Here is a 22,204-nt window from a genome sequence, read left to right as displayed (position 1 = left end):
AGATATAGCTGGACTTAACTTGAACACTCTTTACACTGGGAACTGATGATAGACTGGGCATTCCACTTGTTTACTAGCCACGTAGCTCTCCAGTGGACACTCTCTCAGAGGTAGCCAAGGGGCTCTCAGATGTGGTGCTGGGGACACCCAGATTGATTCTTCTTGGTTACTTCAACAGTGATGCTGAGTGCTCCTTGCACAGGCAGACCAAGGATTTTATAACCTGTTTGCTCTGGGCCTGTGAAAGAGGTCACACCTTGGACTTAGAAGCATAAGAACATAAGAGAAGCCAATGTTGGATCAGGCCAATGGCCCACCCAGTCCAACACTCTGGGTCACACAGTGGCCAAAAATACCAGGTGCCATCAGGAGGTCCACCAGTGGGGCCAGGACACTAGAAGCCCTCCCACTGTTGCCCCCCTCAAGCACCAAGAAGACAGAGCATCACTTGCCCCAGACTGAGAGTTCCTATCTATACCTTGCGGCTAATAGCCACTGATGGACCTCTGCTCCATATGCTTATCTAATTCCCTCTTGAAGCCGTCCATCGTAGCCGCCACCACCTTCTGTGGCAGTGAATTCCATGTGTGTATCACTCTTTGGATGAAGAAGGACTTCCATTTATCTGTTCTAACTAGAGATGTAAAATTTCCGGAAACGGGGGAAACGGAAATTTTCGGAAAAATTGAAAAAAATGCTACATTAGCATTTCTTTTGTCTTTTCTAGTTTGAAAGTCATTCTGTTACTTTAGGAACATAAAATATGACTATGGACATTTTTCCTTGGCATGAAATTATCACAACTAGCATATTAAAAATATAGTGTATCCAAACAATTATTACAAATAGAATACCCATCCACATGCAAAAACAAAACTGAAACTTTTTTATTTTCTTCTGACAATCGCACCTCCTAAAGGAAGAAATGCATCTTGTTCTTGCATTGGAGAGTTCAGTTTGTAACCTAGGACTTGCTTGTCCTCAGTGCACAGAAATTAGATCAATCTGATACCATATATATATATTTTAGAAATGATTTGGAAAATATTTGAACACCTTGTCTTAAAATATTTTATTCATCATGTTAAAATAAAAGGTTCCATAATCAATTTTTTTCTTTTTTTTCTTTTTTCAATTTTTCCAATTTTTCAGGGGGGGAAAGGCTTCAGGAAAAAAATGGGAAAACCCCGTTTTTTTCCTGAATTTTTCCAGGCCTTTGTTGTATGCACATTTTATGAACCACTTTGTACTCTGCCACTGCCTAACAGGTTTAACTTAGTAGGTATACTTAGCACTTCCATAATACAGATGATTCTAACATCATGGATGTATTCAGATATTAACTTTGGTTCATTTGTGACTGTTGTTTGAATGCATGCTGGGAAGAATGCTGAAATGCTGATACACAGTTATGCTACCCACGACCTTGCTCGTTCTGGCCAGCTACAACTGCACATGTTTCTGATGTCAGTTAGTCAATCGCCAGAGAGCCGAAAAGAACAGCAGAGGCCGAGGAAGACGCACTGGAGAAAACTGGAAGGAGTCGCCCACTCGCTGGATAAACGAACGATCAGAGCCGGGAGGGTACCTGGCAGGGCTTCCCCCCACCCCAGACATACTGTGGCCATAGTTAGGGTTTCTGCATAGGTCTCTGCACCATGCACCGTGTAAGCCACTCAGAGCCCTTCAGGGGTGAGCGGGGTACAAATGGAAAGTATAAATAAATAAATAAAATATTAACCTAGCTAGAATGAAGAACAGTAAGCCCTCTGTAACCATATCAGTTATATACATACAACATGCAGCTTCATAGCTTCTGAAAGAAAAGTGTATTGTTCTGTTAGAAAAAAAGAACTCTGCCTGGGAACAACCCAACCCCCCCCCCCAGGTCTTAACCCAATGGGAAATAGGTGATGAAATTTGACAATGCTTGATGGAACCAATAATTCTGTTTTATTTCTCTGATGTAATGTGAAGTATAAAACCCTATGTCTCCCACTGTAACCTTAGGGAGAGCTGTGGGGTCCAAAATCTTGTTGAATCCGTGCTTCCCTCCTTTATTAATAAAGTTTTATTTTAGTTTGAATTCTGCTCTACAGGACTGCTTGCTTTTGTCTGTTTTCTCAAATTGGCCTGGGCAAACACAATCAGGGACAGAGTTTCTGTCTCACACCTTCACATCTCTAGTGGAGGCCAGACACTTTTGGGGAAGGGGGAGCTCCTCCTAGCCTTCAATAACCTCTGGCAACAGGAGACGTTCCCTTGCCAGCTCTCTCTTTCTCTCCCCCCTCCCTGAACCACCCCCCCCCAAGCCTCTGATCCAGCCCACCTCTTCCCTGCCACAGCTTTGCTAGCTTTTTTGGAACCCCAAAGGAGGAGGGAACATGTAATGGAGGTCCCCTTCCGTTTCTGAGAACTTCATTTTCTCCTGGGAAGTCCCTCTATATTAGACCTAAATAGATACGGTCTGCTTTGGATGCTGATGGAAATGGAGCTGACACACTAGAAAGCTCCAGGAGATCCCCTGGTCCATTTAGGGATCATTTAAACTCTGCTCCCACAATGAACAACGAAAAGATCTGGGGAGTGATGGAGGCCACGCCTTGTCCCCAGGATCCCTGCCCATCTTGGTTCCTGAAACCATGCCCGGATCACATAAGTGATATTTCCATCCCTCCGGTATTTGCAATGAAAGTGAAGGTTTACCCCCTGGAGAACCGGACAGCTCCAAACTCACCCCAGGTGACATCCTTGGGACTCTTTTCTTAGTCAGAAGAGGGAGCCCACTCCCCAAGGGGGGGCACAGAGAAGCGGAGGCCATTTCTCCACCCTTTTGTGTTCCCTCCACACACACACCCTTTTATTCCAGGGGACAAGATGACAGCTGTTCTCATATCTTGTTCCAGGGTTCCGTGAACAAGGATTGCTCCAATCAGGGCTTCACCTTTCTCGTAACTCTGCCACAGCTTTGCATGATATGATGGACCCCCTGTTCCTCATCCCACTCTGAGGCAAATTTTCCCCACCAAATTCTTATCCCTTCAGGTACCGAGCTAGCCCCCCCAGTACCGTGATACTATTTGAGGTTTTATAAATCTGAATGTCCCACCCTCCGAAAGAATCTGATTTGGCTTTTTGCCCAGCCCAGGAACTTGTCAGGAGAAAACAGGAACCCTCTTTTTAGATCCCTTGAAATGGCACTGGAGACTGTGTAACGGAGATCAATAATAAAGATTTTATTTAATAGGCAGGGATGGTACGGTGTAGTCAGGAACTGGAAAGGCTGAGGTAAACGTTGATGATAAAACAATACATATTTTTTCAGTTGACAGAAAAGATGGTGGTGTAGGCAGCTTTTTTCTTCTTTTTCTTTTACAAATTCCTGGTTTTTATCAGTGAGAGATGGTTGACTGAGTACTTAAGTTTCAGTTACAGTGTTTCTCCATATAGTTTCCTATTAAGTGTTCAAGGTTTTCTGGACAGCTCACTCTTTTAGTGTATCACAATGTGTCTTCTTTCCCTTGAGTAGTCCATAACTGTTTCCTTTCACTACAAACCAGGGACTACCTCAGTGCCAATTCCCTGTATAGCTGGACAGGACTTATATTTCTTCCCTGAAAATATAATCCTATTCCTTTTGGCCTGACTGGGAGTGTCAGCCTGCTACCCAGTCACTCTTTGCCAAAATCTCAAACCCCAGCTCTTAGCATCTGTATGAAAATGTACTTCAGCTTAAGCTGACACTAGGGTCTGAATTCTTTTCACTTTTTCCCCACCCTCCAGGCATTTATATAGTTTCTCCTGTATGAACTCTTTCATGGAAAGTTACAGTATCTGTGTAAATCTTTTCATGGGAATAGAATACAAAGCTTTTTCTACACTCAAGGCATTTATATGGTTTCTCCCCTCAGTGACTGCTTTGATAGGAAATTAGACAAGCTTTCTGCCTAAAAGTTTTTCCAACCAGATCTTGTTGGATCTTGAAAGCTAAGCAGGGTTGGCCCTAGTTAGTATTTGGATGGGAGATGACCAAGGAATACCCATGCTGTGAGGCAGTGGCAGGCAGCGGCAAACTACTTCTGAATGTATCTATATGTATCTCAGCTGTTATCAGGAGCTAGATGCACCATGCACAGTACATTAAAGATAGAATTAGTGGGCACATTAATGAAAAAAGTAACTGGGGAAGAATCAGCATGGATTCTGTAAGGGAAGATATTGAGGAATTTCACATTACCCTTTTTAACCCGTTTTGAAGCCGTTTTTGATCCGTCGTGGAGTAAACCGGTATAGGGCTGCCATTTCACACATGGCTTTCCCCTTCCGGTAAAGAGCTGGATCTGAAGCGGTTTGCCATTTCAGACTGCACCGCTTTTTCCCACTTTCCCCCCGCCGTTTTTCGCCCGTGCGGGCGATCTCCGGCTTTTTAAAAAAAACAACAACATTCGCTTTAGAGCGCTATAGCGCTATAGCACTATAACAAAACACTTCAGGCATTCCAATGGGGGGTTGATATAATGCTGTTGTGTTATAGCGCTATAGTGCTATAACGCTATAAAGCGAATGTTCAAAAAAAAAAGCACCGGAGATCACCCGCGCAGGCGAAAAACGGCGGGAAAAAGCGCATCAGAACCGGAAGAGGAAACTGTTGGTCTTAAAGGTGCCACTTGACTCAACATTTGTTCTGCTGCTTCAGACCAACAGATCAACACAGCTACTCACCTGATTCTGCCACAGACCCTGTTCTGCCTACTCCCTTCCTACTTTTGCGTTGCCAACTACTGGAGGGAGCTATTTCTCTTCCTCCCACTAGGGTACTCACTGTCACCACCTGTTCATTTTAGGGGTTTCCCACTGGAAGGAGCAGTACACTCAGTTCCCCTTCCTGGTTCTGAGGCCTGGCCACAAGGTCTCCTCCTACCCAGTGCCTGGTTACCACAGTGACCAAGGGCTGTTTTGAGGCACCCCTGAAGAGATGACCATATGTACACCAACCGCCTCTGTCCTCCCTGGGGATACCTCTTGCAAAATAACATGTTCAAAGTGGTTGGGGAAACTATGTGGTCAAGAGATCCATTACCAGCATCAAAAGATTAAAATATTTATTAAAAAGGAAAAGTGAACGCTCTGACCTGGATAGCCCAGGAAAGCCTACTCTTGTCAGATCTGGGAAGCTAAGCAGGATTGACTCTGGTATGTACTTGGATGGCAGACCTCCTTGAAATACCAGTGGCCGGGAGGCGGACGCAGGCTTTATTCAGCCACTCTCTGACTATCCTCCAGGCCCCCAGTAGGGGTCAGTCACCTTAGGTCCCCATGACTTCCAGGTGCACACACACATATGCACACAAACACATGCACATATAAAAAATACCCCCCCAAAAAATGGAAAAGTTTACAAGCATACTTAAGCACAGCACCAGATCAGCAAAGGAAGAACAAAAGAAAGGGGGTTATAAATGCAATTCCTTTTGACGCTGTTGGCGAAACATACCCTAACTGATGTTAAAATAGGGCAGGCATTATTTTCCTGAAGAAGTTCCAATATTCCCAAAGAGGTCTTATTACCTAGGATATTGCCTGGTTCGAAACAGATGGCCACCAAGACTGGCCATTTCCGAGGTCTGTCCCCTTCGAAGAAGTAGCACCAAGAGCCAGTTTGGTGTAGTGGTTAAAGTGTGCGGACTCTAATCTGGGAGAACCGGGTTTGATTCCCCACTCCTCCGCTTGCACCTGGCTGGATGACCTTGGGCAAGCCGTAGTTCTGATAAGAGCTGTCCTTGAAAAAGAGCAGTTTCTGTCAGAGCTCTCTCAGCCCCACCTACCTCACAGGGTGTCTGTTGTGGGGAGGGGAAGGGAAAGGAGTTTGTAAGCCGCTCTGAGACTCCCTTGAGTAGTGAAGGGTGGGATATAAATCCAATTTCTTCTTCTTCTTCATCCTCAGCGGGGATATTTTAAAACCTTCCTTCCCACCCAGGAATTGGCCACAATGTGACCCAGTGCCTTGCTGGGAAGCCTCCCAGAGCATGCCTGGGAATGTCCTGTTCTCTAGCAGATGAATCCCTTGTCTGTGGCTGAGAAGGGGGTAAGGTGAGAGAATCAATCACCTTTGCTAGCTGTAATATAATTCCCTCTCCCGTTTCTAGTCCACAGGAAAAAGAAACCCAACACAGCAACTTTAAAAACAGACTTCCCAGCCCTGAAAAGGGAGGAGGGAAGCATTTCTTCACACCAGCTAACTGCCTCATTATGTGGCCCTCCAACAGCCGCACACCGGTGGCTTGGGAGGATGGGTAGCTATTAACTTTAATTATTCTTCCAGTTTCTGCAGACGCCTGGTACAAAACACAGCTGGAGTTGACTGTAGGCTCCTTATGCTGGGGACTGATGGTAGACTAAGCATTCTCCTTCTTTATTGGCCATGTTGCTCTCCGGTGAGCGACCGTTCTGTGGTACCAGAGGTGCTCTTAGATGTGGTGCTGGAGGAGACCTGGACTGAGTGTTCTGGGTGACTTCAGACCCAAGATTTTATAACTTCTTTATTTGCCCTGGTCCAGTGAAATAGGTCACAAATTGCACTTAAGAACATAAGAGAAGCCATGTTGGATCAGACCTATGGCCCATCCAGTCCAACACTCTGTGTCACACAGCGGGCAAAACCCAGGTGCCCTCAGGAGGTCCACCAGTGGGGTCAGAACTCCAGAAGCCCTCCCACTGTTGCCCCCCAAGCACCAAGAAGACAGGGCACTGGTGCCTCAGACAGAAGAACACAGGAGAAGCCACTTAATCTTCGGCATTGAGGCTTTGAAGTAAAGGAAGTTTCATTCTTGAAAACACATATTTGTCTAGACTGAATACTGAGGGAAGGAGACAGTCCAAGTTGATCCAAGTTAAAACTCTGGGTCCGTTTTTGCCCCAATGGGCCTTGCTGAACCGATAAGGAACTCAGATTCAGTCATTAAACTAAAACGAAGTACAGAGTTTTATTGAAGCACAGCACTCAGTTCTCCTCAGGAAAAAGTGAATACCAGAGTCCCATGAATACTCAGATGAAAATGCATACATGGAGTGACAGTTAAAGCCATAGTAACCAGGCAGCCAGACTACTGCAATGCATTCTAAATGGGTCTTTTCTTGAAGTCAGAATCCCCAGCCAGTACAGAAAACTGCTACTCGAATATTATTCAGGGTGGGCACAGAAGAACACAGATGACACATAGCTGAGTTGCTCCTCAAGAAAAAGTTTAGGCTATTGGTTCATTTCATAGTCCTTCCTATTACCTACAGAGTCTTTTAGGGCCTACATCTTAAAGATCTATGGGATCATAGCTCTTGGTTGGATCTGCTGCGGCTGCTACTTGTAGGAATGGCCTGTTGGATGAAGTCAGGAAGGCTCCCACAGTTTTAGCAGTCCACAGAAAGCATGAAATACAATAGTTTATCAGGGCATTTTCAAGACAAGATTAAAATAGTGGATTGAAGCATGGAACTTTTTTTAACCAGTTTTACTGCATAATGTACTGCGTGCATTATATGGTTGTACTGAACTTCTTTCTCATTTCCTGAGAACCTTTCCACACTCCAGGTATTTCTATCGTTTCTCCCCTGTATGGCTTTTTTGATAGGGAGTAAGGTGGCCACTCTTGAGAGCCAGTTTGGTGTAGTGGTTAAGTGCATGGAAGAACTGGGTTTGATTCCCCAGTCCTCCACTAGCAGCTGCTGGATGACCTTGGGCAAGCCATAGTTCTGACAGAGCTGTTCTTGGAAAGAGCAGTTTTTGTCCAAGCTCTCTCAGCCCCACCTACCTCACAGGATGTCTGTTGCAGGGAGGCGAAGGGAAAGGAGGTTGTAAGCCGTTCTGAGACTCCGAGTGAAGGGCAGAGTATAAATCCAATTTCTTCTCTTCTTCTTCTTACTGAAGTTTCTTCTGTACTCCAGGCATTTATTTGATTTATTGTCTGCGTGGAATCTTTAATGGGAAGATAGTTGACTTTTTTGTCCAAAGTATTTCACACATTCCAGGAATAGCTATGGTTTTTCCTCTGTACTGTGTACAGGTCTGTACTGTGAGGTCTGTACTGTGACAAAAGCATTTCCCACATTCTAGGCATTTCTATGGATTCTCTCCTGTATGAAGTTTTTGATGGGATATAAGATGTGTGTTCTGACGGAAGCTTTTTCCACACTCAAGGCATTTATATGGTTTCTCACCTGTGTGAATTCTTTGATGGGAAGTAAGATTTGTACTGTACCTAAAGCTTTTTCCACACTCCAGGCATTTGTATGGTTTATCCCCTGTATGAATTCTTTGATGGGAAGTAAGGCTGTCTCTCCGAGAGAAGCTTTTCCCACACTCCACGCATTTATATGGTTTCTCCCCTCTATGAATACTTTGATGGCGAGCAAGGGATATATTGTAACAGAAGCTTTTTCCACACTCCAGGAATTTAGACGGCTTCTCCCCTTTGTGGATTCTTTCATGGGAAGTAAGGATGTCACTCTGGCTGAAGCGTAACCCATACTCCAGGCATTTATATGGTTTCTCCCCTGTGTGAATTCTTTGGTGGGAAGTAAGGTTATTACTCCGACTGAAGCTTTTCCCACATTCCAGGCATTTATATGGTTTCTCCCCTGTGTGAATTCTTTGATGGAAAGTAAGTTTGTCACTTCGAATGAAGCTTTTCCCACATTCCAGACATTGGTATGGTCTCTCCCCTGTGTGAATTCTTTGATGGATGTTAAGAGTTGGACTACTCCTGAAGCTTTTCCCACACTCCAGGCATTTATATGGTTTCTCGCCTCTGTGAATTCTTTGATGGGAAGTAAGGTGGTCACTCCGATTGAAGCTTTTCCCACACTCCGGACATTCATATGGTTTCTCCCCTGTGTGAATTCTTTGATGGGAAGTAAGTCTGTTGCTCTGACTGAAACTTTGCCCACACTCCAGGCATTTATATGGTCTCTCCCCTGTGTGAATTCTTTGATGGGAAGTAAGTCTGTTGCTCTGACTGAAACTTTGCCCACACTCCAGGCATGTATATGGTTTCTCGCCTCTGTGAATTCTTTGATGGGAAGTAAGTCTGTTGCTCTGACTGAAACTTTGCCCACACTCCAGGCATTTATAAGGTTTTTCCCCTGTGTGGATTTTTTGATGGGTAGTAAGATTTAGATTACTTTTGAAGCTTTTTCCACACTCCAGGCATGTATATGGTTTCTCCCCTGTGTGAATTATTTGATGAGAAATAAGATTTGAACTTCTCCTAAACCTTTTCCCACACTCCAGGCATTTATATGATTTCTCTCCTCTGTGAATTCTTTGATGGGAAGTAAGATGTGTACGAGTCTTGAAGCTTTTCCCACACTCCAGGCATTTATATTTTTTCTCCACTGTTTGCATTATTTCCGCATCTCCTACTGAAAGAAAGAGAAAATGCATGAACATTGTAAAAAAAACGGGGCACAAACATTAGGGAATGAAATACATTAACTCTTGCAGACAGTGCAAGTTTTAAAGACCTTTCATCTAGACACACTTTCAAGTCTCCCTTGGGAATGTGGTCCTGTGACATCGTACACTGTGCCAACAGATCAGCTGTTTGTGGCAGAAAGAGAGAAATAGTATTTCCCTGGGAAAGTTACTCCTTTCCTGACAGAAACTGCAAATGAAAAGGAAGCCACAAGCCAGTGAGCTGAATGAGGTAAGTCACAGATTGCTTATTTGTTTCTCTCAGGTCAGTGAGGAATGTCAGAAGAACTGAGGAGGGTTTTGGCCCAATGGGTTTGACCAACAAAGTCCCCCCTGCCAGACTGGTAATGACTTGTCTTCCTATCCTCCAAAGGGTGCTCCATGAGGTGAGACTATAACACACATCATTGCTCTACCACTGCAGTACAATAAAGGTAGAGGGGTCCACCCAAAGGATTCAGCTCTGACACCTGAAAAATGAAAGGGCCACGTTTACATTCAAAAAGAGAAGCCGCCAGCCTTGAAAATAACTTCACCCCCAATTCACTGTGAGACGTAACACGAGCAGAGAAAGTGGTAGCTGTCAGTCCTGTCCTGCAGCTGCAGGAAGTATCGTATTTATGACATTGTGTTTATAACTTGTTAACCACTTTGAGCCCCAATTGGGAGAAGGGCGGGCAGTATATAAATCAAATAACTGGTTCCTATACTATGAAGCGGCCACCCTTGTTTGGATAAAGGAATGGCTTTTGTTAAAAAATAAGAGAATGTTAATACTGGAAGGGCATGACTTGTTTATGGGTTGGCACGCTTACGTTTGGTACGGTAAAGATAAAATACACTCCAATTTCAATAGACATGCGATAAGGGGAGCATTAAATAAAATCTGGAATGAGATTAAGTTGAGATTCTATAGGAAAAACCCCACTAGAAGCGTCCATAAAACCTACACTTATTTCTCAGAACATAAAAGCTAATTATGATGCTTTACTGGAAAAAAAAACCAAATTAAAAACTGAAGACAAATTGGTACAGGAAAATAACCTTAATGGTGGGAACACACGTTAATACGAGATAGATATAGCAAAGATATGGTAAGAGGCTGGAATTCACTGCCACAGGAAGTGGTGGTGGCTACAAGCACAGATAGCTTCAAGAGGGGACCGGATAAACATATGGAGTGTAGGTCCATTAGTGGCTATTAGCCACAATGTATAAATAGAACACTATGTCTGGGGCAGTGATGCTCTGTCTTCTTGGTCCTTGGGGGGGCAACAGTGGGAGGGCTTCTGGAGTTCTTGTCCAGCTGGTGGACCTCCTGATAGCACCTGGGTTTTGGGTACTGCGTGACCCAGAGTGTTGAACTGGACGGGCCACTGGCATGATCCAACATGGCTTCTCTTCTGTTCTTAGACTGATACGGACTGGGTTGGGAAGTGCTGCTGCGATGCTAATATTTAGGTACCTTCAGACATCTGAAGGGGCTGCTAAAAGCAAAGCAGGGTCATGCCTTAAGAAGGTACCGTCCGTGTGATGTGGTATTACCCCACTGTTTAGACTACGAGAGGGTGTCTATTCTGTCGAAGAATGCACAGATCAACCATTAGAAGGAACAAAATATATGCAGAACACAAAAAGACCCTCAAGCAGTGGGAATACACAAGTGAGGAAAATGAGGACGTGGAAAGGCCCTGTAATGATTTCATGTTTAACAGTGTGTGTGTGCCTTTAAAGGTTTGGTTTACATGGCTCTGATGATAATCTAGAGTGCTGGAATCAGGCAAGTGATATGATTGGTGAGTGACAGAGAGGGGGAGGGTTTTGGAATGGATGCTGTGTGGAGGATTTGAATGTCTATCAAGAGGGTCAGTTAGAGATGACAGTTGATGAAGCCAGGAAAAGGTAGTTAAGTTCTGATTTCTGTGAGAGAAGCAGAAGTTCTGTGTATGAGAGGAGTGAGACCCATCCCTGTGTGGGATGAGTTTAGTTCTGGGGTCTGAAGGAGAGACCTTCTTGTGTGTGATATGAGAGTTAAGTGCTGTATCTGAAAGAAAGTGACAAGCAGTTCTGTGTTGAAACAGTTATAAGCTGAAGCTGAGTGTCTAGGAAACAGTAAAGATTATATGGACATGAAGGAAAAAGTGTTACAAAGTTACCTAAGGAAAAATCCCTGTCAGTAGGGAGCAGACTGTGTGTTATACCTACTTTACTAGTTACATGGTTCTACCCTCGTATTTATGCTTTCTTTAAATAAATCCTATTTCATTCAAGTATACCAGCTCTGGAAAGAATCCTTCCTCAGACCACATAGTTCCTCGAAAGCTTAAACCCTCGATATACCTACCCAGTGATGAATATTATATTATAAAGGTTTGGAAAGCCTTAAATTTCCTGGTGGCAGCCGGATTACCCAGTAGAGAAAAACATAAAGTACACTTTTAAAGGGAAACCAGACCTCCCCAGTAAAGGGGTCATCACAGGCCCGTACTCAGATTTCCCCGCTTGCAAATTCTCCCATCTCGCATGCTGAAAATTAGCCCATCAGGGAACACTATTATTGCATATTCTGCCAGCTACACCTCTTGTAAATTTGGTACCAACCCTCTCCTCGCTCTGCTTGCAAGGAATCATTTTATTGGTAGAGGGGGAAATTGACTACACTTGCAGCCAAAATCACTGTGACAAGGTATCAAGTGGACAGGAGTCAATCACAAAGTGACAACCAGGGCTGGCTCCAGCTTATTATGCACCCTAGGTGAGGATCCCTTCTGCTCCCCCCCCCCGTGCGCCCACCAATTTTCAAAAATAAATGCATTTTAGGAAGAATGAAAAACACAAATAATCAAGAAACTCCCAGAGTACGGGGTCGGGTGCACTTTGGTGCCCCTAAGGGCCGTCCCGCTCTAGGCGATCGCCTAGTTCGCCTAGTGAGTGAGACGGTCCTGGTGACAACAAGCTATTCACGAGGAGGATGCAGGGCCTGACAGGTCGTCCTCTCTTGATTGAGATGGAGAAGAAACAGGAAAATCCCACCACCCCTCCGAGGAAGTCCCACCCCTCCAAAGATCCCACATCTCAGTAGCTACCTGCTTCTATCTCTGTTTCCACAGAGCTCTGAGTAAACACCTTCTTGTCATCGTCTTCTTCCTGGCAGGAGCCGAGATCAGGTCTGGGAGTCCGAAGTTCTTCTTTGAGAGAGAAAAAAGAAGGTGAGGTCTCCTGGGCACTTATAGATGCATATTCCAAACCAGCCTGACCTGAGTCCCCCTTCCTTATTTATTTATATTTATTTATACTTCTATTTATACCCCGCCCACCATGTAAACAGGCTCTGGGTGGCTTACAGAAGCCTTCTCAGAAGCCTTACAGATTCCTTCTCAATCAAGCACAACAAGAAGCCAAGAATGGTGCTCTACAAAATATTTCTCACCTGCAAATGTACATAGCAGGTGAAAGACCTGAACGTGAACCTGGAAACATCCCCTGAAGCTTGCTGATGCTGCTCCAAACTTGGACCGAAGTTCCAGTCAGGAATGCAGCTTTGATTAAGAGTTAGCATCCTCTTCCTCAAGCCCACCTCTTCCAAAGACAGACAGGAAGTATCCCCTCTGGCAAACCCTCGTCATGCAGACAGGAAGCATCCTCTCTGAGAAACCCACGTCCTCCAAAGGGCAGACAGGAAGCAACCACTGAGATCACTCACTCCAGTCTGCACCCCTCCCCCCCCCCATAATCTGAATCAGGAAAGAGTTCTGCTGCCTACGATGAGACCCTAAATCCCAAGCAGGCCAGAAGAAAAGGGCTCAGGAAGGCAAGAGTTCAGGTATCATGACAGGGCACACTGGCTGGCCACCTACTCCTGGCTTAAAAATATCCTTAGAGTGTACGGACTGCTAACAACAGTTATGGAGATTAATTCATTTCAGCATCTATCAACCAAAGTGAAAGGGGCCCTTACCGAGAGAGGCCACATTTCCAAAATTCTCCAACATGACTTCCATGGCCAGGGCCCTTTGGCCCGGATCCAGCAGCTCCCACTCCTCCTTGGTGAAGTCCACGTCCACCTCCTCAAAGGACACGGGACCTTCCTCAGTCCGAGCTGGCTGCATAAGGGCTTCTCCTATGCCAGGACAAAGAGGAGATGATTCAGAATGCATTGTTCCAAAGCCTGGGAGGAAAAGAAGGTCAATCCAGTCTCTCAAACACAGGCCAAGGGACTGGAAATACCAATAATGAGCTTCAAGCATCCTGAAGAGAAAAACAGAGACATAACATTTATCCCGAGACTGTTACAGTTGTTCAGGCACAAAGAATCCCTACCTGGTGAACTGTCCCACATTGGAGCCTCCTGCTTGAAGGCCCTGAACTGTGGATTCTGGCAAGTCCTCGATAGAGTGTTTTCTGACTCGGCAAACATCTCCATGAATTCTTCACACACCTGAAACACCACACGGGGGACAAAGAGAGGAGTTAGAGGAATATGGAGAAGGATTTTTCCTCCCTTTACCCCCTCCCTCTATCAGCGGGGCTATAATCCAGCTTCGGCTTCACTCACATCCTGGATCGTCACCCAGAAGGGGCAGGGAAGCACTCAAATGCCCCATGCAGCGTCTGACCCCTGGGAGAGGCCGCCTAGAGAGGGAGGGAAATCTCATCGGCACAAGAATGAGGCAGAGATGCTTTAGGAAAGGACTGAGGCTCTCAAGATACAACCCACTCACCCGTTCTTTCTCCTTCTCTGCCTGGCTGAGGAGGAAGCCTTCTGCCAGGGCCACTACCTGGGAACTGGTCTCCATCCCGCATTCCCTCACCCAGCTCTCCATCTCTGGGGGCAGGATGGCCAGGAACTGCTCCAGGATCACCAGGTCCAGCATCTCCTTCTTGCTGCGCCTCTCCGGCTTCAGCCACTGGCGGCAAAGACGGTGGAGTTGGCTGCAGACCTGTCGCGGGCCCTCTGCCTCCTGGTAGCCGAACTGCCTGAATTGCTGGCGCTGCACATCCAAGCCAAGGGCATCCTCACCCAGGAGGCTCTTCAGCCTTGTTTTCTCCCAGAGTTCCCTGGCACTCGACTCTTTTCCTACTCCCATTCCAGCTTCAGGGCCTTTCCTGCCCTCCGTCTGTAGGTGCCCGAGTGCAATCTGCCGCACAGGAGAAAATTCTCCTTGCTCTTCTTCCTCTTTTGGTCCCATGGTGGTGGGGGGACTTCTGCTGCTGCTGAGAACCCCCAAGTTGAGAGGGCCTTTCCTGGCCACGGGTTCTAATGCTGCCGACACAAGCAGAGGCAAAACTGAGTGCTCCCCACTAGCCTCTGGAGTTTCTCCCTGAGGGAAAAAAAAAGCCAGCCCTAAGACTCAGGGAGAGCCACAGACCGGGGTGGCCAAACTGTGGCTTAGGAGCCACATGTGGCTCTTTCACACATATTGTGCAGCTCCCGGCAAGGCACCTAGGGAAGCATGCTGCCTCCCCAATAGGTCTTCCCTTCCCCAGCCAGTGTTCCCCTCCCTGGGTAGGCTGGTGGGGGGAAGAGAAGGAAGGCAACTTTAGCTTTAAATGTGTTATCAAAGACCTCCCACCTGCCAGTTTGGAGAAGACATTTGTCTCTTTAAATCTCTTCTCCAAGCCAAGCCAGCTGGCATGGGGGTGGGTGGGGGTTGGAGAACACATTTAAAGTTAAAGTTGCTTTCTTTCTACTTCTCCCTTCCTTATTTGCTCTGTTTCCACCTCTCTCTCTTTTCCCATTCCTTCCTCCCCCCATTTCTTTGCTTTCTTTCTCTTCACCTTTCTTTCTTTCTCTCTCTCTCTTCTCTTCCTTCTTCCCTCCCCCCTCATCAATCTGCTCTTTGTTACTCTCTCTCTCTCTTCTTTCCTCCACCTCCCTCCCTCCCCCATCTATTTGCTTTCTTTGTTTCTGTTTCTCTTTCTCTTCTTCTTTCTTTCCACCTCTTTCATTCTTTTCACTTTTCTTTTTATCTTTCTCACTTCCTTCTTTCACCTCCCTCCCCAACTATGATCTTTCTTTTTTCTCTTTCTCCTTTCCTTCCTTTCCCCTCTCTCCCTCCCCCATCTATTTACTTTCTTTGTTTTTCTCTGTCTCTTTCCACTTTTCAGTCTTTCTACCTCTCTCTCTCTCAGACAAATAAATATAATTAGCAAACAAATATAATTGGACAAATATCATCATCAATATCTGTTTTTACCCCACTTGTTTTTATTTTTGGCAGTCTCATTTAATGTGAATAAAAAGCAGCAAAAATGCATATTTTTCAATAAAACTATGTGTGTAATATTTGTTCATGTCTTGCGGCTCTCAGACATATGACGCTTAGCTTAAGCAAGTCTGGCCACCCCTGCCATAGACCCTCCACTCCATGCCTTCCCTTGCTAGGATTGGCCGCTTTAGGTGAAGAAACTCCTGGAGATTTGGGAGTGGAGCTTTGGGGAGAACAAGGTTTGGGGAGGGTGATGCACATCAGCAGGGGTATAATACATTTTATAATCTGGAGATCAGTTGTAATTCTAGGAAATCTGCAGACCCCAACTGGAGGTTGTAGAAACTCGAGCTGCAGTGTTAGAAGAGTCAAACAACACAAATATACACTGCAAAAACCTTTTATAAGTTAATGTGTTCTGTTTGTTCCATCTTATAAAGTGCATTGTGTGTTATTTATAATATTCTAAAACAGGTATATACTTTGGGTAGAGATGCCAATTCCAGGTCGGGAAATTCCTGGGAATTCAGGGAGGATTTGGCAAGGGGAGGGACCCCAGCATGGAATAATTCACCCTCCAAAGGAGCCGTTTGCTCCAGGGGAACTGATACTTGTAGTCTGGGAATCAGTTCCGGGAGATCTCCAGAACCCACCTGGAGGTTGGCAACCCTATATGAGAGCACCAGGAACATAAGAGCATCTGCCTTCAAGCTCTGCTTGACCCAGGGGCCAACTGGACAGGCAGTGCCAGAAACAGGATCGCGCGATTATATTAACCCATGCCCGACCCAGCCGGGCTCTCCGGTGCAGGGCATTTTCCTACTGAATTCACCCCACCTGGCTTTAGCTCTCCGGGCAGGGAGATCACCCCCTGGATGATCCCGCATCAGCAATGCGCAGATGTTGCTCCCGGGCGCTTCCGCATGCCTGGCCTGATGTTCAGCCCGGGGGGGGGCCCTTCTTGCGCCTCCCTCCTTCTGCTCCCTCCCCGCTTCAAACACCTTCCCGCAACTCACCTGCTCCCTCCCAGTTTCCCCAGCTTAGGGGGCGGAGCAGGAAGTGCCTTCCCCAGTTCATGACGGCTTGCGTCCCGGATGCCTCTCTAGGAGGGTGGCCCGTTCCAGATGTTCCCTTTAACCCTTGCAGGCTCTTCCCCGTGTGCCCAATGGAGCCCCCTCCCTCCTGACTCTCGAGGAGGAGCATCGCCAGGGGAGGGAGATGAAGGGAAGATTTCTTCCCTTTCCAAGCTGCTGATTCTCTCTCCGCTCAGAGGGGCAGCCTTGTGAGTCCCTTGCAAGAGGAACAGCAGGCGAACGCAGGAGATTAGATAGATTCCTGGAGGACGAGTCTATCAGTCGCTACTAGCCATGGCGACTGTGGGGAACCTCCACAGACAGAGGGCCAAAGGTTGTTTGGTTCAGAGACCGTTTCAGCAGGTACACAAGTCTCACTCCTGAGGAACAATGTAGACTAATTGCAAGCCCCTCTTTCTTTCAAGAATTGCTTCAAGAGCCTTATCCAGATTCTTTTTGAAAACATATATTTTTATTAAAACGTTGCATATTAAAAAAAAACCTAACCAAGCAAAGAAACAGTTGATAACAGACATTTTCTACCCCATGGCAATTTGTCAAGAGACACCAATAGTTCCATAGGCAGGATGGCACCAAAGGCTAAAACCCCACTGAGCACCAAGGGGCTGAAATGTAGCTTCCTTTTGCTTTGAAGCCCTAATACATTACTTACTCCTTAATTTTATTAACTTTTTATTTATTAATAGGCAGGGGTCGTTTCGTAGAAAAAGAGGTGCATGAGCTCATTAGCATAACTTATCTGCATTTGCCACACCCTCTGACATCGCCGGAAGTGTGTCAGAAGGCAACACCCACCGTTCAGGCTCCACTGGACTGTTTTGGGTTGCTAGCTATTGGGGGGGACGGGACGTGCAGATCTGTCCTCGCAGAGGAGGAAGAGCTTGTACCTGAATAAAACTTGGTCTTAAAGGTGCCACTGGACTGTTTTGGACCGGGGAGCTCTGCAAATTACCTGGCTGCTTCTTGTTCTGACTGAGGGCTGCTGGGAGCAAGGGGTGGGGCTTGTTGCATGTGCCCGCCCCCTGGGCTCTTTACTGCCAGAGCTCTGTTCCTGTGCGCTTCTGCAGGAAATGACCCCTGTTAATAGGTTTATATTCTGCAAACCATTGAGGCTCAAGGTGCCCTGTACAAACAGAGGTCCATGTGTGGCTATTAGCCACAAGGTCTACATGGAACACTCTGTCTGGGGCCGTGATGCTCTGTCTTCTTGGTGCTTGGGGGGCAACAGTGGTAGGGCTTCTGGAGTTCTGGCCCCACTGGTGGACCTCCTAATGGCATCTGGGTTTTGGCCACTGTGTGACCCAGATTGTTGGACTGGATGGGCAACTGGCCTGACCCAACATGGCTTCTCTTAGGACATCAGAGGTACCTTGGGAAACAGAAGATTCAAATCCCCACTTGGGCCATGGAAACTCACTGGGGACCTTGGGCCAGTCACACTTTCTCAGCCTAACCTACCTCACAGGGTTGCTGAGGGAATAAGGTGGAGGAAAGGAGAATGAAGTAAGCTGCTTTGGGTTCTCCTTTGGGAGAAAAAAAGGTAAAGGTAAAGGTTCCCTTGCTTGAAAGTCAGTCGAATCAGACTCTAGGGTTGTGGTGCTCATCTCCATTTCAAAGCCGAAGAGCCAGCGCTGTCCGACGACGTTTCCGTGGTCATGTGGCCAGCGTGACTAAGCACCAAGGCGCACGGAACACTGTTACCTTCCCACTGAAGTGGTACCTATTTATCTATTGCAATGTCTTGCTTTTGAACTGCTAGGCTGGGAGAAAAGTGAGGTATAAATTAATGAACTGAAGTGGTACCTATTTATCTACTTGCAAATTCTTGCTTTTCAACTGCTAGGTTGGGAGAAAAGTGAGGTATAAATTAACAAATGGATCTGCAAAATAAGAAGTCTTCGTACATTGGAAAAAAGAGGAAGCAGCAGAGGAAGCAACTGTGTTGAAAATACTCAATGCCAAAGACTCAAAACTTCCAAGTGTCAGCAACTGGGCAGTTTACCCTATGAAAATTATGCGGCTTGTCTTTCCCAGATAATTGTGCCTGGTTATACAGCCCTCAAACAACCCCATACAGGTGGCCAGGGAGGAATGGTAGCTATTCTCCTCCATGAGTCCTTCAACTTCTGCAGACACCTGGGACAAAATAAACCTGGAAGTGACCAAATGCTCCTTACACTGTGGAAACTAAGAATAGACTGGGCATTCTCCTTGTTTACCAGCCACGCCACTCTCCAGTGGGCACCCTCACTGAGGTAGCAGAGATGCTCTTGTATGTGGTGCTGGGAGAAGGCTCCCACAATTTTACCATTCCATTGGAAGTGTGGAACAGAATAGTTTACGTGGGCATTTTCAAGACGAAATTGATTGTGGATTAAAGTACAGAAAAAGTTGAACCAGTTTTACTGCATTATGTACTGTATATATTATACTGCTTTATTGTGCTGCTTTCTAAATTCCTAATCAAATTTACTTTGATGTAATGCCTTTCCACACTCCAGGAATTTCTATGGTTTCTCCCCTGTGAGAATTCTTTGATGGGAAGTAAGACTGTCACTCTGATTGAAGTGTTTCCAACATGTCAGTCATTCATATTTGTTCTCAGATATGTGAATTCTTTGATGGGAACTTAGTCGATCCTTCCTCCTAAAGCTCTTCCCACATTCCAGGCATTTATATGGGTTCTCCCCTGTGTGAATTCTTTGATGGCGAGCAAGTACTGAACTGTGACGGAAACTATTTCCACATTCCAGGCATTTGTATGGTTTGTCTCCTTTGTGAATTCTTTGATGGGAAGCAAGATGTGCATTAGTCTTGAAGCATTTTCCACACTCCATGCATTCATATGGTTTCTCCCCTGTGTGAATTCTTTGGTGGGAAATAAAGTTACCTCTCTGATGGAAGCTTTTTCCACACTCCAAACAATTATATGGTTTCTCCACTATGTGGACTCCTTGATGGGAGGTAAGGTATGTACTACTATTGAAGCTTTTCCCACACTCCAGGCATTTATAAGGTTTCTCCCCTGTGTGAATTCTTTGGTGGGAAATAAAGTTACCTCTCTGATGGAAGCTTTTTCCACACTCCAAACAATTATATGGTTTCTCCACTATGTGGACTCCTTGATGGGAGGTAAGGTATGTACTACTATTGAAGCTTTTCCCACACTCCAGGCATTTATAAGGTTTCTCCCCTGTGTGAATTCTTTGGTGGGAAATAAAGTTACCTCTCTGATGGAAGCTTTTTCCACACTCCAAACAATTATATGGTTTCTCCACTATGTGGACTCCTTGATGGGAGGTAAGGTATGTACTACTATTGAAGCTTTTCCCACACTCCAGGCATTTATAAGGTTTCTCCCCTGTGTGAATTTTGCGATGGGTTGTAAGATTTGAACTACTTCTGAAGCTTTTTCCACACTCCAGGCATGTATATGGTTTCACCTCTGTGTGAATTCTTTGATCGGAAATAAGACTTGAACTTCTCTTAAAGCTTTTTCCAAACTCCACACATGTATATGGTTTTTCCCCTCTCTGAATTCTTTGATGGGAGATAAAATGTGTATGACTCTTGAAGCTTTTTCCACACTCAGGGCATTGATACAGTTTCTCCCTTGTGTGTATTCTTTGGTGGTAAGCAAGGTCTGAACTGTGACTGAAGCTTTCCCCACACTCCAGGCACTTATATTTTTTCTCCCCTGTTTGCATTCTTTCCTCACCTCCTGCTTAAAGAAAAAGAAACCTAGCATGAGCATTGTTAAAAAATGGAACATAAACATTACAGAATGAAATACATTAACTCTTATAGAGAGTGCAAGTTTTAAAGGCTCATCATCTAGAAACACTTTCACGTCTCCCTGGAGATTGTAGTCCTGTGACATCCTACACTGTACTGACAGATCAGCTGTTTGTGGCAGAAAAAAAGAGAAATAGCATTTCCCTGGGAAAGTTACTCCTCCCTGACGGAAACTGCAAATGAAAAGGAAGCAACAGGCCTTTGAGTTGAGTGATGTAGGTTACAGATTGCTTATTTGTTTCTCTCAGGACAATGAGGAATGTCAGAATTGAGGTGGTTTTTGGCCTGACATGTTTGACCAACAAAGCCCCCTCTGCCAGACCAGTAATGACTTGTGCAGGGCTCTTTTTGTAGCAGCAACTCCTTTGCATATTAGGCGACACACCCCTAATGTAGCCAATCCTCCAAGAGCTTACAGTAGACCCCCTGTAAGAAGAGCTCTGTAAGCTCTTGGAGGATCGGCTACATTAGGGGTGTGTCGCCTAATATGCAAAGGAGTTCCTGCTACAAAAAGAGCCCTCCTATCCTCCAAAGGCCCACAAGATGAGAATACAACACACATCGTTACTCTACCACTGCAGTACTATAAAGGTAGTGGAGTCCACCTAAAAGATTTAGCTCTGACACGTAAAAAAATGAAAGGCCCACGTATACATTCAAAAAGAGAAGCCAGCCTTGAAAATAACTGTGGGCACGACATCAGCGATTAGGCACACCTGTCCTGCTTTGAGCCCATATTTCCAGACTCTGTAAATATCTGGATATTGATCAGTAACTCTAATCAACAGGACATAGCTCTAAATCCAACAAGCTCTAAGTCCGATGACCTCTGACCATCCGTAGTGCCTGTGGAGCTAGCTTGTTAATCATTATACCAATGCAAGCACCTTTAAGCAAATCCCCCGAAAGTGATTGTTCTCCTCTGGTTTTCTGAATGTGAACTCTGAACCCCAGCTATGTGACCTCTCAACCCCAGCACACGGATGGAGGGGAGGGGGGAAGCAGAATGGGGATAAAATAAACTGCTGCTGCCTTGAGAGGCAGACTGATTTCTCTACCCTCAAGAGAGTTGTCTCGCGTGATTCTTCATGTGGCGCCCGAAGCAGGGACACTGAGGAACACACCGTGGCTCACCAGCACCTGGAACAGGTCCCTTGAGTGCACTCCTTCGTCCAGCATCTGCTGTGACCCCTTCACTGGTGAGTATGGGGGGTGATTTGACAATCCCTCAGAGAAAGCATGCCGAAGAACTCCATTATTTGCTTCAGAGATCCGGCGGGACCGCATCTCTGCGGCAAGTAAAGAGTTTGTTAGGAGAAATCCATAGGCTATGTCCCTCCTACCCGGAAGAGGGGTCTTTGAGACTCCGGGTTTGGGAAAAAGTGGGGAAGATTTTACATTGTCCCCCAAGAGCTCCTGTAGAGCTGCTGCAGGTCTGGCATCAATGTCGATATGCAGTTGAAACTTTTGCACCTACTCAGCTGAGGACGCAGTTAACAGTGTGTCCTCCTCCCTCTTATTCGGTCTGTCAGCTGGCCGCCCCAAAACCTCCCTCTCCTTCTCCCTCAGCTCCAACCTTGTTGGAATCTGGAGCCAATAGGTCTGATGATTCCTCTACTCCTTCTGCTTTAACCCTACGC

The 22,204-nt window shown here is 45.8% G+C and overlaps 1 pseudogene; it reads right to left on the bottom strand.

The window, feature by feature from the left end:
• The window catches only part of LOC107112888, a 122,881-nt pseudogene that overhangs the window by 31,035 nt on the left and 69,642 nt on the right, over positions 1–22,204 (bottom strand).

Source organism: Gekko japonicus, unplaced genomic scaffold (assembly GCF_001447785.1).
Source record: "Gekko japonicus isolate JY-2015 unplaced genomic scaffold, Gekko_japonicus_V1.1 scaffold3638, whole genome shotgun sequence".
In the NCBI taxonomy this organism is placed as follows: Eukaryota; Metazoa; Chordata; class Lepidosauria; order Squamata; family Gekkonidae; genus Gekko; species Gekko japonicus.
This window is presented reverse-complemented; position numbering and strand designations above follow the sequence as displayed.